General features: G+C 41.2%; 1 long non-coding RNA gene across 1 annotated transcript in view; it reads right to left on the reverse strand.

Moving 5' to 3' along the window:
- LOC113127399 (uncharacterized) overlaps positions 1 to 2964 on the reverse strand; it is a 27271-nt gene extending 24307 nt beyond the window's left edge. Inside the window, exon 1 of the long non-coding RNA XR_003295420.1 lies at positions 2737 to 2964. This is a non-coding gene — a long non-coding RNA (uncharacterized LOC113127399). The remainder of the gene's footprint in view (positions 1 to 2736) is intronic.
- Between the last annotated feature and the right edge of the window lie 10969 nt (positions 2965 to 13933).

Here is a 13933-nt window from a genome sequence, read left to right on the forward strand (position 1 = left end):
AACATTATGTGTCCAAGTTTGTGAAGATACAATCATATCTTGTGTGTAGTCTTTACAATAGTAAAGTGAACTTATGCATATGGGTTGAGTTTTTCACACTTTATTGAAGAAGCGTTACTGTTCCCTTTAAATGTGCCATTTCTGTGTCTAATTATGTAACTGTGTTTGTGTGTAGCTACAGGAATATATGATATACAATAAACGTGATATTTACGATATCAGCGTTGGGTGCATTTTTTGTTATTTTTTAAAATCATAACTTCAATAACTAAACCATGAATGTTTTTTGCCAGATCATTTATAGCTTCTCAAAGTGTCCAAATTGATCCAAACAGAGGTGTTTGATTTGACAGCCAAACAAAGTCTTGGTATTGACTCTGCCATAGACATTAAATGTTTGGAACGTTCCAATATCGCATAGACGTGTAATCTTAGACGTCGACCAGCAGATGGCGCCATAGTTGATTTAGAGATTCGACATATGAATTCAATGGCCTAAATAGTAAAGAGCATATAGGCTACAACGGACCCAGAGGTCAGTCACATTTACATACACCCCTAAATCACTGAGAAAATTAAAAAGACACATACAGCCGAACCAAACAGATTTGGACAGGTTGTTTAAAGGTGCTCATCTTTACAACGTCTATAGAGCGAAATAAGATGTAATGAAAGTCTCAGAAGACTGCGGCTTTTCTCGCCGTGATTTATGTCCACAAATGCAATATCAAGGTTTTGTCCAGCAGATGTCGCCATAGTTGATTTGTCCAGCAGGTGGCGCCCTTGTTGACCGGCCAACGCTTGGAAACCGTGAACTTCTTTGTATCTTTAAAAAAAAGTTTCATTTTATCGTAATTCTTGTACATAGAGAGAGCTTAGTGAACCGGAGTCAAATCTCAATCTTGGTCCATAAAGCGGAATGTGATAATAACAGGCTATGGACAGGACCATTGGATCTTTAGTATGAATGGAGTCTGGAAATGTATGTTAGTCGGATAAAAGGAGAGACGGAGGGAGTGACAGCCAGTGACATGGAAGGTGTTTTAGACAAAGAGTGAACACAGCGAGTCATAATAAATATTAGAAATCGGATCTAAATATAGATAATAAGAATAATGTTGAATGAAGTTCACACCGCGGGTCAGTAGGCGGCGGTAAAGCAACTTTGGCGAGGCTGCAAGCAGCCATGAGATAATGGCTGAGGAAGAGAGGATCCACTTCCTCCCATAAATCCCTTCGGAAAACGTCGCTTCCTCTTTGACATTCGGCGGAGCCAGGCGGAAGAGCCGCAGCGACCCGCGTTTGGCTCAGTAACGGCGGAGATTCGGTGTCGACGGCGGCTCGTCGTGTGGCGGAGACAGAGGAGACACACTCGGCTTTAGTTGGACGGTCGGACCGCGTAGATGGACGTTTGGGGACAAGGTCGTGGCGGCGGAGGATGGCGGCTAGCTAACCAGCTAACCGGCTAACCGGCTGGGCAGTTGGCAGACGGACGCCACGTGTGAGAGTCGCGGTCACGTCAGGGCGAATTGTCCAACATGTATATGAAAGAAAACGACTCTCTGTACCTTTGTCGTTGTCACGACAATAACAAGAAAGGTCTAGAGAGGCCGGGGGGGAAGACACGGGGTTCATAGTCAGGTGCAGTAATTGTTTTCGTGTTTTTCATGTTTTGATGAAGGTACGGAGCACGGGGGACGGAGGGACACCCGGGGCCCGATCCAGACGGAGTCGTCGACCTCCAGGAAAGGACGTCGCTGAGCGGTGAGTGTTAGAATAAAGGACAGCGTATATCGTAAGGTGTGGGTTTATAGTTCTGAATGTTTTTGTTCAAACTAGTTTAGGTCAATGCATTGGAATATTTGAGTAGCACATACATGTTATACCTTTATCTGCAGTCATCTCCTAGCCTTAGTCATGTCAGTAGCCCAGTCAGTTAACTATGTCAGTGGTTGTTTCTTTCCAAATCATATGCAGTCAATGTATTTCAGTAGATGTGATAGATGAGCAAAGGTTTAGAAAAGTGTTAAGACTCCAGGGAAAGAACAGTGTAGGAGAGGGTGTGAATAGATGTGCTACTTGTGATGTTTGTTCTTTCTAATAAAGTGACATGTAAAATCTGACTCTTTTGTCCTGATCATTGTAACTAACTGTAGCATGAGACAGCAATGTGAGTATGAAAGAGTAAAGGGCTAATTATGTGGGAAAGAAAGGAGTTTAGGGGAAAAAGGTTATGTAGTGGTGGTAGAGGACAGAAATGTGTTATTGAGCACATAGTGTGTATATATGTTTTTCATTGTGAGCATCTTGTGCCCCTCATTTATATCAGACAAAAAAAATAAAAACCTTAATTTGAAGAAGCAGTAATTAGATAAGCAGAGGGGATAAGTGTAAATCATCTTTATTGGTGGAACAAATGTTAACAGTTTGTGTTGTCATTGCAGGATCCATTCAGAGGCCTTTTGGTTCCTGCTGTTGCCCCAGAGAAAAAAAGCATCAAGGTATCCTGAATATGGAACATAAAAGGTAAAAGAACTTTAATAAAAACTGAAGTGTTTAAAAATGGAAGAAATTTGTGTTTCTGTTTGGACAAGAAAAATGAAGTTAAATATTAGACTTAAAGTTTTAAGTCAATGTAAAACTAAAGTTTAACATTGACTTAAAACTTTATTAACTTAAAAAGTGCTTTTTGAAGTGTCACATTCAAGTCAAATCACTTCACAACAACACACAGACCTTTAAGGCCAAAAGTTGCAAAGTCACTTCACTTCAATGCACAAAGCTGCTTCATCCAAATCAAACTCATCTTTGCTCTGGACTGCAACACTGACAAAGTAGCAAACATCCAAGTCAAGTCACTTTGCAACCACAGGTACACTTCCTGGTCTTTGTGTTGCAAAAATGACTTCACTTCGATGGCTGTTCCTTTGTCATCCAAAGCAAACTTTTTTTTTTGTAAGGCAGGAATGAAGAAGTCCAGGAAACCTGAAATGAATAAATAAAAAGTTTAATTTTACTATGGATTGGGGTTAAGAGAAATGTTTACTTTTATAATACAAAACATGTTTCTAAACACTGCTCGTCTTGTACTCACTTTAATAAAAGTTAACTTGCAAACAAGCAGTTCACAAGGTAGCCAACAGCTTCTCCAGGACTCGTCGTTTCACCTGAAAAAAAAAAACAGTATTTCCGAAAGAGGAAGCCTCAGCTACAATCCTGAGACAAAGGAAACTGGGAGGGCAAAAAATTAAACTGCTCCGTCGCACGTCTCTGAAATTAAAAACTAATTATTAATTAAATGAACATTATTAAGCTGCTCCAAACACTCGTCTTTCTTTGCCCACGGCTGCGGAACCTGCGACCTTCCGCCACCTCCTGTAGAGAGGACACCAACACTTTACACACACCGATCTCCGTTTTCCGACACCACCTGTCAAAACACCTGCACAGTTCGTGAGGCTGCTGTCGAAAGTTCAGACTACATTCATTCCTTCCGCCCGTGACGGACACATCCGGTGCCATGTCACGTTCCCGACACAAACCCCGCCCTCCTCTACAGCAAAAAAGAAAAACCACGTTATTTCTGCTTCTCTTGTCTGTAAAACAAACAAAGATCTTCGTCCACAACCGCCATTAAAAACATGCGGGGACTCCGGGTCTGCTGCGCGACTCCAACCCGCTTCAGCACCTGAAACAAACTCCGTTAACACCTGCTACAAACATTTAGCTCCGACGATAAACACACACTCTGCCTTCTCCGCCGACCTGTAGGAAACAAACACATTAAACAAAGAAACACTCCCCACAAACCGCCAGCCCCGGACTCCAAAACTGACGCTGTTTGCCGTCGTCCCGCAGTCACACCTGCAAACCAAAAACCAAACCAAACTTTCATGCCGGTTTCGTCCTCAGCGGAACGAACAGCCCGAACTCTGCAAACAAAACACAACATGTCAGAAACAAGTTCAACTGAGCGTCGACTCGTCAAACGATCGACCAGCTCACGCCGAACGTACCGCAACCGTCTGAACCTGGACCTTAAATGAGGCCCGGGCCCGCCCGCAGACGCTTAAATACACGCTCAGCCACGTGACTGAGCCGCCGTCCAATCGCACGTGAATCCTTTCCACGCATGCGCCGTACTGATGTGTCGTTCGTGAACGAAACGGCTCTGAGAGTAGGCTGTTTGACGTGAACGACGGGAGCCGGCTATGTCAATGACCAAACTAAGGCAGAACGTAGAGTCTGCAAGACTAAAGTCTCATATAGATCTGGCTTCTAAATAGTTAAACGTTTGTTTTTGCACTTTCTAATTGATTTTTTTATCGCTCTGTAGAGTGTATAAATAAAGGTGGACTTATATAATAAACAGCTCATATAGTGCATGTTTTTTCACATTAGTTGCGCATAGTTTTACATTATTGTTGGTAATAAATGAATTTAAGCACCAAAAAATCTGAAGAGCCACGGAAAGAACCGTCTGTCTTACTGAGCTGAACCAAAAGAGCCGGAAATCACATGACTAATGCGCCGCACGTTTTCCACATTACTGATTATCTGTCGGCCACGCCCCGACTCCTGATTGGGAGCCGTTTTGTCTCTCTCTCTCTCTCTCTCTCTCTCTCTCTCTCTCTCTCGCCCCCCCCCGTCTGCACCTTCTGCACCTTCTGCAGGTGTCCCTGGTCCTGGAGCTGTATATTGCTGATATGCAGTTACTGGCCCCATCAACCTGCAGTGTCTATTTGTTGTTTATTGTTGCTGTTCTCTTTTCTCTCCTCTATCCACTCAGCCCAACCGGTCGAGGCAGGACTAAATAATAGGAACCCCAACCAAACACTCTTTCTCTAAGCCACCATTTCCTCTACAGTAGTATGGTGTTGTCAGTCGTATTTAACATTTATTGACATGATGGTTTACCATAAGGAGACACAAGTAAGGATTGAACCAATCGCCTGCGAGATACAAAACTGCTGACTGTACCACTAAGCCATCACTTTCTCCACATTCGTTGTTGTCGTCGGTCATATTTAACATGTATCGAATTCATGGTTTACCACAAGAATTTTATAAGTAGGGCTTGAACCCACAACCAACAGGCCCCCAACCCAAGACTCTACCTCTAAGCCACGATTTCATCTACATTAGTGTGCTGTTGTCAGTCGTATTTAACATTTCTCTTTATGGGTTACCATAAAAAGACATAAGTGAGGATTGAACCAACAACCTGCACGATAGAAACTGCTGCCTGTACCACTACGCCATCACTGTCGCCATACTAAGTTGTTGTTGTCAGTCATATTTAACATTTATTGACATGATCGGTGACCAGAAAGCCATAAGGGAAGGTTGAACCTACAACCTACTGGTTCCAAGCCGCTAGCTTTAACACTGAGCCATCACTGTCTTCATGTGGATGTGTTGTACTAGTTAATTTTTTACATTTATAGACTTGATGGGTGCCCACAAGAAGATATGAATGAGGTTTGAACCTGTAACCTTCAGGTCCCAAATCCCTCACTTTACCACCAGACAACAGTTTGACGGCTAACGCAGGAATGTTTTTGTTATATCAGACATGAGATGACATCCTGAGTTAACACAAAAGTTACTGATTGAGACTTGAACCAACAGGCCCCAAACCTCTAACACCACCACTACAGTTACCAGTCTTTTTTTTGCTGGGATTGTTATTTGTTATTCAAGATCTGCTTTGAAACTCCAAAGTCAAGATGTGCAGTAGAAAGTTCAGTGGACCAAATCTAGCTTGAGAAGTTTTGATGATGATGGTTCAGGTTGCTTTATAAATTCACAGATGTTTGTTGCCCGTCCTGTTTATTCAATTCAGTGTATTTATTTGTATAGCGCCAAATCACAATACAAATCATCTCAAGGCACTTTACAAAAAAACCCCAACAAATCCCTTATGACCAAGCACTTGGTGACAGTGGAGAGGAAAAACTCCCTTTAACAGAAGAAAAAAACCTCCAGCAGAATCGCACCCTGATTTTTCACACCCTGATAAATCTTTTCTTTTTTTGTGATTATTCACATCCTGATTTTTCACACCATCATTAATCACACCCTGATTTTTCACACCCTAAATAATCACACCCTGATATTTTTCACACCCTGATTTTTCGCACCCTGAATAATCACAACTTGATTTTTTTTTCACACTGAATAATCACACCCTGACTAATCACATCCTGATTTTTCCACACCCTGAATAATCACACCGATTTTTTTCACAGCCTGAATAGTCACACCCTTAATAATCACAACTTGATTTTTCACACCCTGAAACTACATGTACTGTAGTATGTGGTTGAAGTGAGACTTGAAGAGAGCATGAAGTCAGAGACATTCAATGGTGTTTATACGGACTAAATAACAGGAGACATCCAGCGAAAGCCCTTTCACCAAGCTCAGTTGGTTAAAGACCTGCCTTTAAACTCAAAGGACGTAGGTTCGACCCCAGGTGGGGACAACAGTTTTATTTGTGTTTAGTGCAACTAAAATAGATGTTTGTCTGTTGCCCGTCCTGTGTATATCAGTGTGTGGACTAAATAAGTAATACATCACGACAAAGTGCAGCATTTATGACGGATTGGATTAGAAAGTGTTACGTCTTTAACAGAATAGCTCATGGTTTGTGTGTTTAAAGTTTGAGGTTGTGGTTCAGGTCCCCACTAAAATAATGCATTTTGTTTGGTTGTTTCTCATACGGCAGAGTAGCTTGGTTGGTTACAAAACGGTTTTCATACTTGAAGATCACAGGTTCAATTCCAGGTGAAAATAACTTTATTAGTTTTTAGTCCAACTAAAATACACAGAAAACCTGTAAGAACACCGATCTCTGCAGCTCTCGCCCTGTGGCGTTGTGGGTTAATGTGCTGTTGAAGAAGTTGGTGGTTGTGCATTGTGGTCATGAGTTCGAGGCCCGGTTGGGGCAGTGTTGAGGCAGGGACAGTGGTGGTGCAGGCAGGGAAAGTGTGGGTCGAGGCAGGGTCAGTGGCGGTGCAGGCAGGGACAGCGGCGGTCGAGGCAGGGACAGCGGCGGTCGAGGCAGGAGCAGTGGTGTGCAGGCAGGGAAAGTTGAAAGAAGAGTGGGAGGGAATACAATCAAATTTTTTTTTTTTTAAAAAAAAAAGCACTTTTTTTCGCTTTCACGGCAACTTTCTCCCCTAGTTTTGCTTCCATCGCTCCCTCCACCAGGCCTTGAACCCTTAACCTTATGATTCTCAGCCCCTCACCTCTGCCACTGAGCCATCACTTTCTCCACATCAGTAGTTGTCGTCCGTCATATTTAACATGTATCGAATTCATGGTTCACCACAAGAAATTATAAGTGGGGTTTGAACCCACAACCATCTGGGCCTCAACCCAACACTCTTATCTCTAAGCCACCATTTCATCTACATTAGTATGCTGTTGTCAGTCGTATTTAACATTTATTGACATGATGGTTTATCATAAAGATTCGCAAGTGAGGATTGAACCAACAACCTGCGCGATAGAAACTGCCGACTGTACCACTACGCCATCACTTTCTTCACATTAGCTATTGTCGTCCGTCATATTTAGCATGTATCGAATTCATGGTTTACCACAAGAAATTATAAGGAGGGTTTGAACCCACAACCAACGGGGCCTCAAGCCAACACTCTATCTCTAAGCCACCATTTCCTCTACAGTAATATGGTGTTGTCAGTCGTATTTAACATTTATTGACATGATGGTTTACCATAAGGAGAAACAAGTAAGGATTGAACCAATAGCCTGCGAGATACAGATCTGCTGACTGTACCACTAAGCCATCACTTTCTCCACGTTAGTTGTTGTCGTTGGTCATATTTAACATGTATCGAATTCATGGTTTACCACAAGAATTTCATAAGCAGGGCTTGAACCCACAACCAACAGGCCTCCAACCTAAGACTCTACCTCTAAGCCACGATTTCATCTACATTAGTGTGCTGTTGTCAGTCGTATTTAACATTTCTCTTTATGGGTTACCATAAAAAGACATAAGTGAGGATTGAACCAACAACCTACACGATAGAAACTGTTGCCTGTACCACTACGCCATCACTGTCGCCATACTATGTTGTTGTTGTCAGTCATATTTAACATTTATTGACATGATCGGTGACCAGAAAGCCATAAGGGAAGGTTGAACCTACAACCTACTGGTTTCAAGCCGCTAGCTTTAACACTGAGCCATCACTGTCTTCATGTGGATGTGTTGTACTAGTTAATTTTTTACATTTATAGACTTGATGGGTGCCCACAAGAAGACATGAGTGAGGTTTGAACCTGTAACCTTCAGGTCCCAAATCCCTCACTTTACCACCAGACAACAGTTTGACAGCTAACGCAGGAATGTTTTTGTTATATCAGACATGAGATGACATCCTGAGTTAACACAAAAGTTACTGATTGAGACTTGAACCAACAGGCCCCAAACCTCTAACACCACCACTACAGTTACCAGTATTTTTTTTGCTGGGATTGTTATTTGTTATTCAAGATCTGCTTTGAAACTCCAAAGTCAAGATGTGCAGTAGAAAGTTCAGTGGACCAAATCTAGCTTGAGAAGTTTTGATGATGAGGGTTAGGTTGCTTTATAAACTCACAGATGTTTGTTGCCCATCCTGTTTATTCAATTCAGTGTATTTATTTGTATAGCGCCAAATCACAATACAAATCATCTCAAGGCACTTTACAAAAAACCCCCAACAAATCCCTTATGACCAAGCACTTGGTGACAGTGGAGAGGAAAAACTCCCTTTAACAGAAGAAAAAAACCTCCTGCAGAATCGCACCCTGATTTTTCACACCCTGATAAATCTTTTCTTTTTTTTGTGATTATTCACATCCTGATTTTTCACACCATCATTAATCACACCCTGATTTTTCACACCCTAAATAATCACACCCTGACTAATCACATCCTGATTTTTCCACACCCTGAATAATCACACCGATTTTTTTCACAGCCTGAATAGTCACACCCTTAATAATCACAACTTGATTTTTCACACCCTGAAACTACATATACTGTAGTATGTGGTTGAAGTGAGACTTGAAGAGAGCATGAAGTCAGACATTCAATGGTGTTTATACGGACTAAATAACAGGAGACATCCAGCGAAAGCCCTTTCACCAAGCTCAGTTGGTTAAAGACCTGCATTTAAACTCAAAGGACGTAGGTTGGACCCCAGGTGGGGACAACAGTTTTATTTGTGTTTAGTGCAACTAAAATAGATGTTTGTCTGTTGCCCGTCCTGTGTATATCATTGTGTGGACTAAATAAGTAATACATCACGACAAAGTGAAGCATTTATGACGGATTGGATTAGAAAGTGCTACATCTTTAACGGAATAGATGTAGTTTTGCTTCCATCGCTGCCTCCACCAGGCCTTAAACCCTTAACCTTATGATTCTCAGCCCCTCACCTCTGCCACTGAGCCATCACTTTCTTCACATTAGCTGCTGTCGTTCGTCATATTTAGCATGTATCGAATTCATGGTTTACCACAAGAAATTATAAGTAGGGTTTGAACCCACAACCAACTGGGCCCCAAGCCAACACTCTATCTCTAAGCCATGATTTCATCTACATTAGTGTGCTGTTGTCAGTCGTATTTAACATTTCTCTTTATGGGTTACCATAAAAAGACATAAGTGAGGATTGAACCAACAACCTGCACGATAGAAACTGTTGCCTGTACCACTACGCCATCACTGTCGCCATACTAAGTTGATGTTGTCAGTCATATTTAACATTTATTGACATGATCGGTGACCAGAAGGCCATAAGGGAAGGTTGATCCTACAACCTACTGGTTCCAAGCCGCTAGCCTTAACACTGAGCCATCATTGTCTTCATGTGGATGTGCTGTACTAGTTAATTTTTTACATTTATAGACTTGATGGGTGCCCACAAGAAGATATGAGTGAGGTTTGAACCTGTAACCTTCAGGTCCCAAATCCCTCACGTTACCACTAGACAACAGTTTGACAGCTGACGCAGGAATGTTTTTGTTATATCAGACATGAGATGACATCCTGAGTTAACACAAAAGTTACTGATTGAGACTTGAACCAACAGGCCCCAAACCTCTAACACAACCACTGCAGTTACCAGTCTTTTTTTTGCTGGGATTGGATGACATAGCTAATCAAAAGTAAAGCATTCAGAAAAGCTCTGAGAGCAGTGATGTTGATATTTCTGGGTGTTAAGAGTGCTGTTAGAAAGGCTAGAGATTTTAAGTTCAAGGAGCAGGTATGAAGGGGAAGTGTCAGGGAGGTGAAGGGGGGGATAGGTGTGCAGTAGACCAAGTTGAGTTTGAGAAGTTTTGATGATGGGAGTTGTTTGTTGCACCTCGTTTGTATCAGGGTGGACTAAATAATAGGAAACATCAGGACAAAGTAAAACATCATTTCTACAACACACTACAGTAAAACATAATTTCTACCAAACACTACAGTAAGACATCATTTCTACCACATACTACATTAAAGTCTCACTTCAACCACATTCCACAGTAAAGTCTCACTTCAACCACATACCACAGTAAAACATAATTTCTTCCACATACTACAGTAAAGTCTCACTTCAACCACATACTACAGTAAAACATAATTTCTACCACACACTACATTTAAACATCATTTCTACCACATACTACATTAAAGTCTCATTTCTACCACATACTACACTAGTCTCATTTCAACCACATACTACAGTAGAATATTATTTCTACCACATACTACACTAAAGTCTTATTTCAACCACATACTACAGTAAAACATCATTTCTACCACATACTACAGTAAAACATCATTTCTACTACATACTACAGTAAAACATCATTTCTACCACATACTACACTAAAGTCTCATTTCAACCACATACTACAGTAAAACATCATTTCTACCACATACTACACTAAAGTCTCATTTCAACCACATACTACAGTAAAACATCATTTCTACCACACACTACAGTAAAGTCTCATTTCTACCACATACCTCTTCGGGCCTCTGTGTGCTGTGGACACAGATACGTGTATGATCAAAACAGAGATGACAGCAACATTACATATTTAGCTTTAGGTTTTTATTAGCTAACTACAGTGGAACACAAGCACTTTTCATATGAAAGTCAAAACCATTTTCACATTTGCTTTCCATCATCCTCCTCTGCCTCTCTGTCATCTGGGAATAAAATATCTCATATTTTCATAGTATTGGTTTTGGCCTATCTAAGGTATCCAAGTGCAAATAAAGTTGGGAAATATGGTTTCATTAACTTTAAGAACTGAAAAAAAAACATAACTAAATCACAGTAACAATGGGCAATCTCACCAAACTGCCACCGTGAACTAAAATATACTCAGATCTTTGCTGCACATGTACCCAGGCAGTGAGGCGGACTTCCCCCAGAATCTGTGAGGTCTGTTGCTGCCTCGTAGAGAAGCAAAGGCCTCGTATACAATACTGCACATCCTGGTCACAAACTGACGATCTATAGAACAGGAAGATCTAAGACACACAGAAAGTGAAAAAGAATAACATTAAAATTTTAGAATTCTCACACACCAACCTGCCATCCACCACCTGGGTCAGAATCAGCAACTATTAGACTTTACATATACTGTAATTAACTGTAGTAGAAATACTTGGATTGTTGAAAACAAGCTGCCATCGCCATTTGAAGCTATAGTAGCTGTTACACCTGGGAGCTTTAACATACTGAGCATTTCAGAAGTGGGAGCATGTTCAAGATGGTCATGTATGACAAATATCAGAATTTTAAAGACTTGCAATCTTCTACATGTCCACATGATGGTGCTGTAGGGATCATGGTATAGTTTTTCAAGCATTTCATCATGACAGCTGTAAACCAACATTCATGTCTTCACATTCAGTAAATGATGAGATCAGGTGGCACTACAGTATCAGGCTTCAGTAGGGTTTACACCCATTCATGGGGATTGTCACTGGTAACATCTTTACATTCATCACTTGTGTTGCTCAGACTCTGACCTGTCCAAAGGCCACAGTGAAGGTGAGGGCCAGTGTGTCTTCTGCCTCATCATCCTTCATCCACTGAAGGGACCAGTTAAACTATATAGTCCAGGTCACATGGACCACATGGTGTGAAACATAAGGGTCACTATATTTATGCATGGGTGTGTTTCTGTCCAGAACTTATCCTCACTCACTTTTTATACACACTAAACTGCACAAACAGTCTTATGAGATTTTATACGCAGATATAATGAATGATTTTTCCATAAACACCATGCATGTGACAATTACCACCATTCAAGTGTGGTACTCTATTGTGAGTTATTTTGATCAGGGACAGCAGTTCACTCTGAATAATTAATCAGCAGTCCCCTTTTTTTCAAACTACAAAGTTGACTTCAAGTGCTTGTTTCTCATGTCTGAAACAGCAGCTTTTGCTTCAACTACCTCAGTCTAGTTATTTACTTGTTTCTGTGCAGTCAAAATGTGGAGGCTCTGTAAGAAAGTGTAAATGTCACTGATGATCACAATGCAAAACAAAATATACATAAAGTGAGAACTACATTTATTTTTCAGTGCCACTTTTCTCAGTATATTAACACTTTTATTCAGTACCAATACATTTTTCCCCCCATTCCAATGTCTCATTTTAATACCAGATAAACACCCAAGCTTAAACCAGGGCTACTCAAACCATGTTCCTCTGCTTGTTTTCTCAACTATCCCTGCCCTACCTGCTGCTGAATAACCTGGATCAGGTGTGCGCTCAGCTCATCTGAGGCTCGGTTCACTTTGTCTTCCCACCCGATTAACTCAACACACCTGACCCAGGTAAACAGCAGTTGGCAGGGCAGGGACAGCTGGAAAATGAGCATATGGACCTGGAGTTGGACACCTTTGATTTGAAGTCGCTGCTCAGGGTGGACACAAAGCCATTTTGGAGAAGAACGACCTTGGTGCTGTGTGACCTTGGGCTTTTCAGGAGCCAGCATCCTCATTGTTGAAGCAGAACTATCACAGCTACATGTTTCTTTGCTTCCCTTCCCCTCCGCTCTACCTGTCTGTCCTGTGCTGCTGATCACCTATATCAGGTGTGTGTCGCTAATCACATGATGGAAAGTGAATCGGCATGTTCCAGCTGCTGATTGGCTGAACGCACCTGATCCAGGTAATCAGCAGTGTAGGGCAGGGATGGTTGGAGGCTGTGACCTTTGAGGAACATGACACATACGTTACAGCCTCACTCTCATAGTTACAAGATACACAAGCGACCAAAAACATACTGTGTGTGATGTAAAGGTAGCATGGTGGATTAGTGGTTAGTACTGTTGCCTCATAGCAAGAAAGTTCCTGGTTTGAAACCTGGCAGGGTGTGTGGGTTTACACCATAACATCGTTTTCATTAAATACTCAACTGAGAGCCAGCTCAAAGCTAAAAGCTGCTACACAGCTACATTAAATACCAAACCCTTCCATGCAGTTTATCACTGTTTCAGTATTGTCATTACATTAACTGTAATATTGTAGTTCCACAACATGCATAACTTCAAAACCCTCAACACACATTTTGCTCCTAACTGTCCTCACATGTAGACATAAATCCCTGTATTGTGGCTTTTAACTTGGGATAAAAAAAAAAAAACTACACTGGACTTTTATGTAGTACTGTTGTGTGTAATCACTTATGAAAAGACTTCATGCTTCATACCATAAGAATAAACCTCAATTTAAGAAACATCAAGTGAGAACCATGAACCTTTAATTTTTTAAAAGAAGCGCAAACAGTACAAACATTTACAAAGTGCATTAAAAATAGTTTCCCTTGCAGGCTGTTAATATACTGAACATTTTGTGACACTTATTTAAAAATTTCATAATATTGCATCAATTAAA

Source organism: Mastacembelus armatus, chromosome 2 (assembly GCF_900324485.2).
Source record: "Mastacembelus armatus chromosome 2, fMasArm1.2, whole genome shotgun sequence".
NCBI classification, from domain to species: domain Eukaryota; kingdom Metazoa; phylum Chordata; class Actinopteri; order Synbranchiformes; family Mastacembelidae; genus Mastacembelus; species Mastacembelus armatus.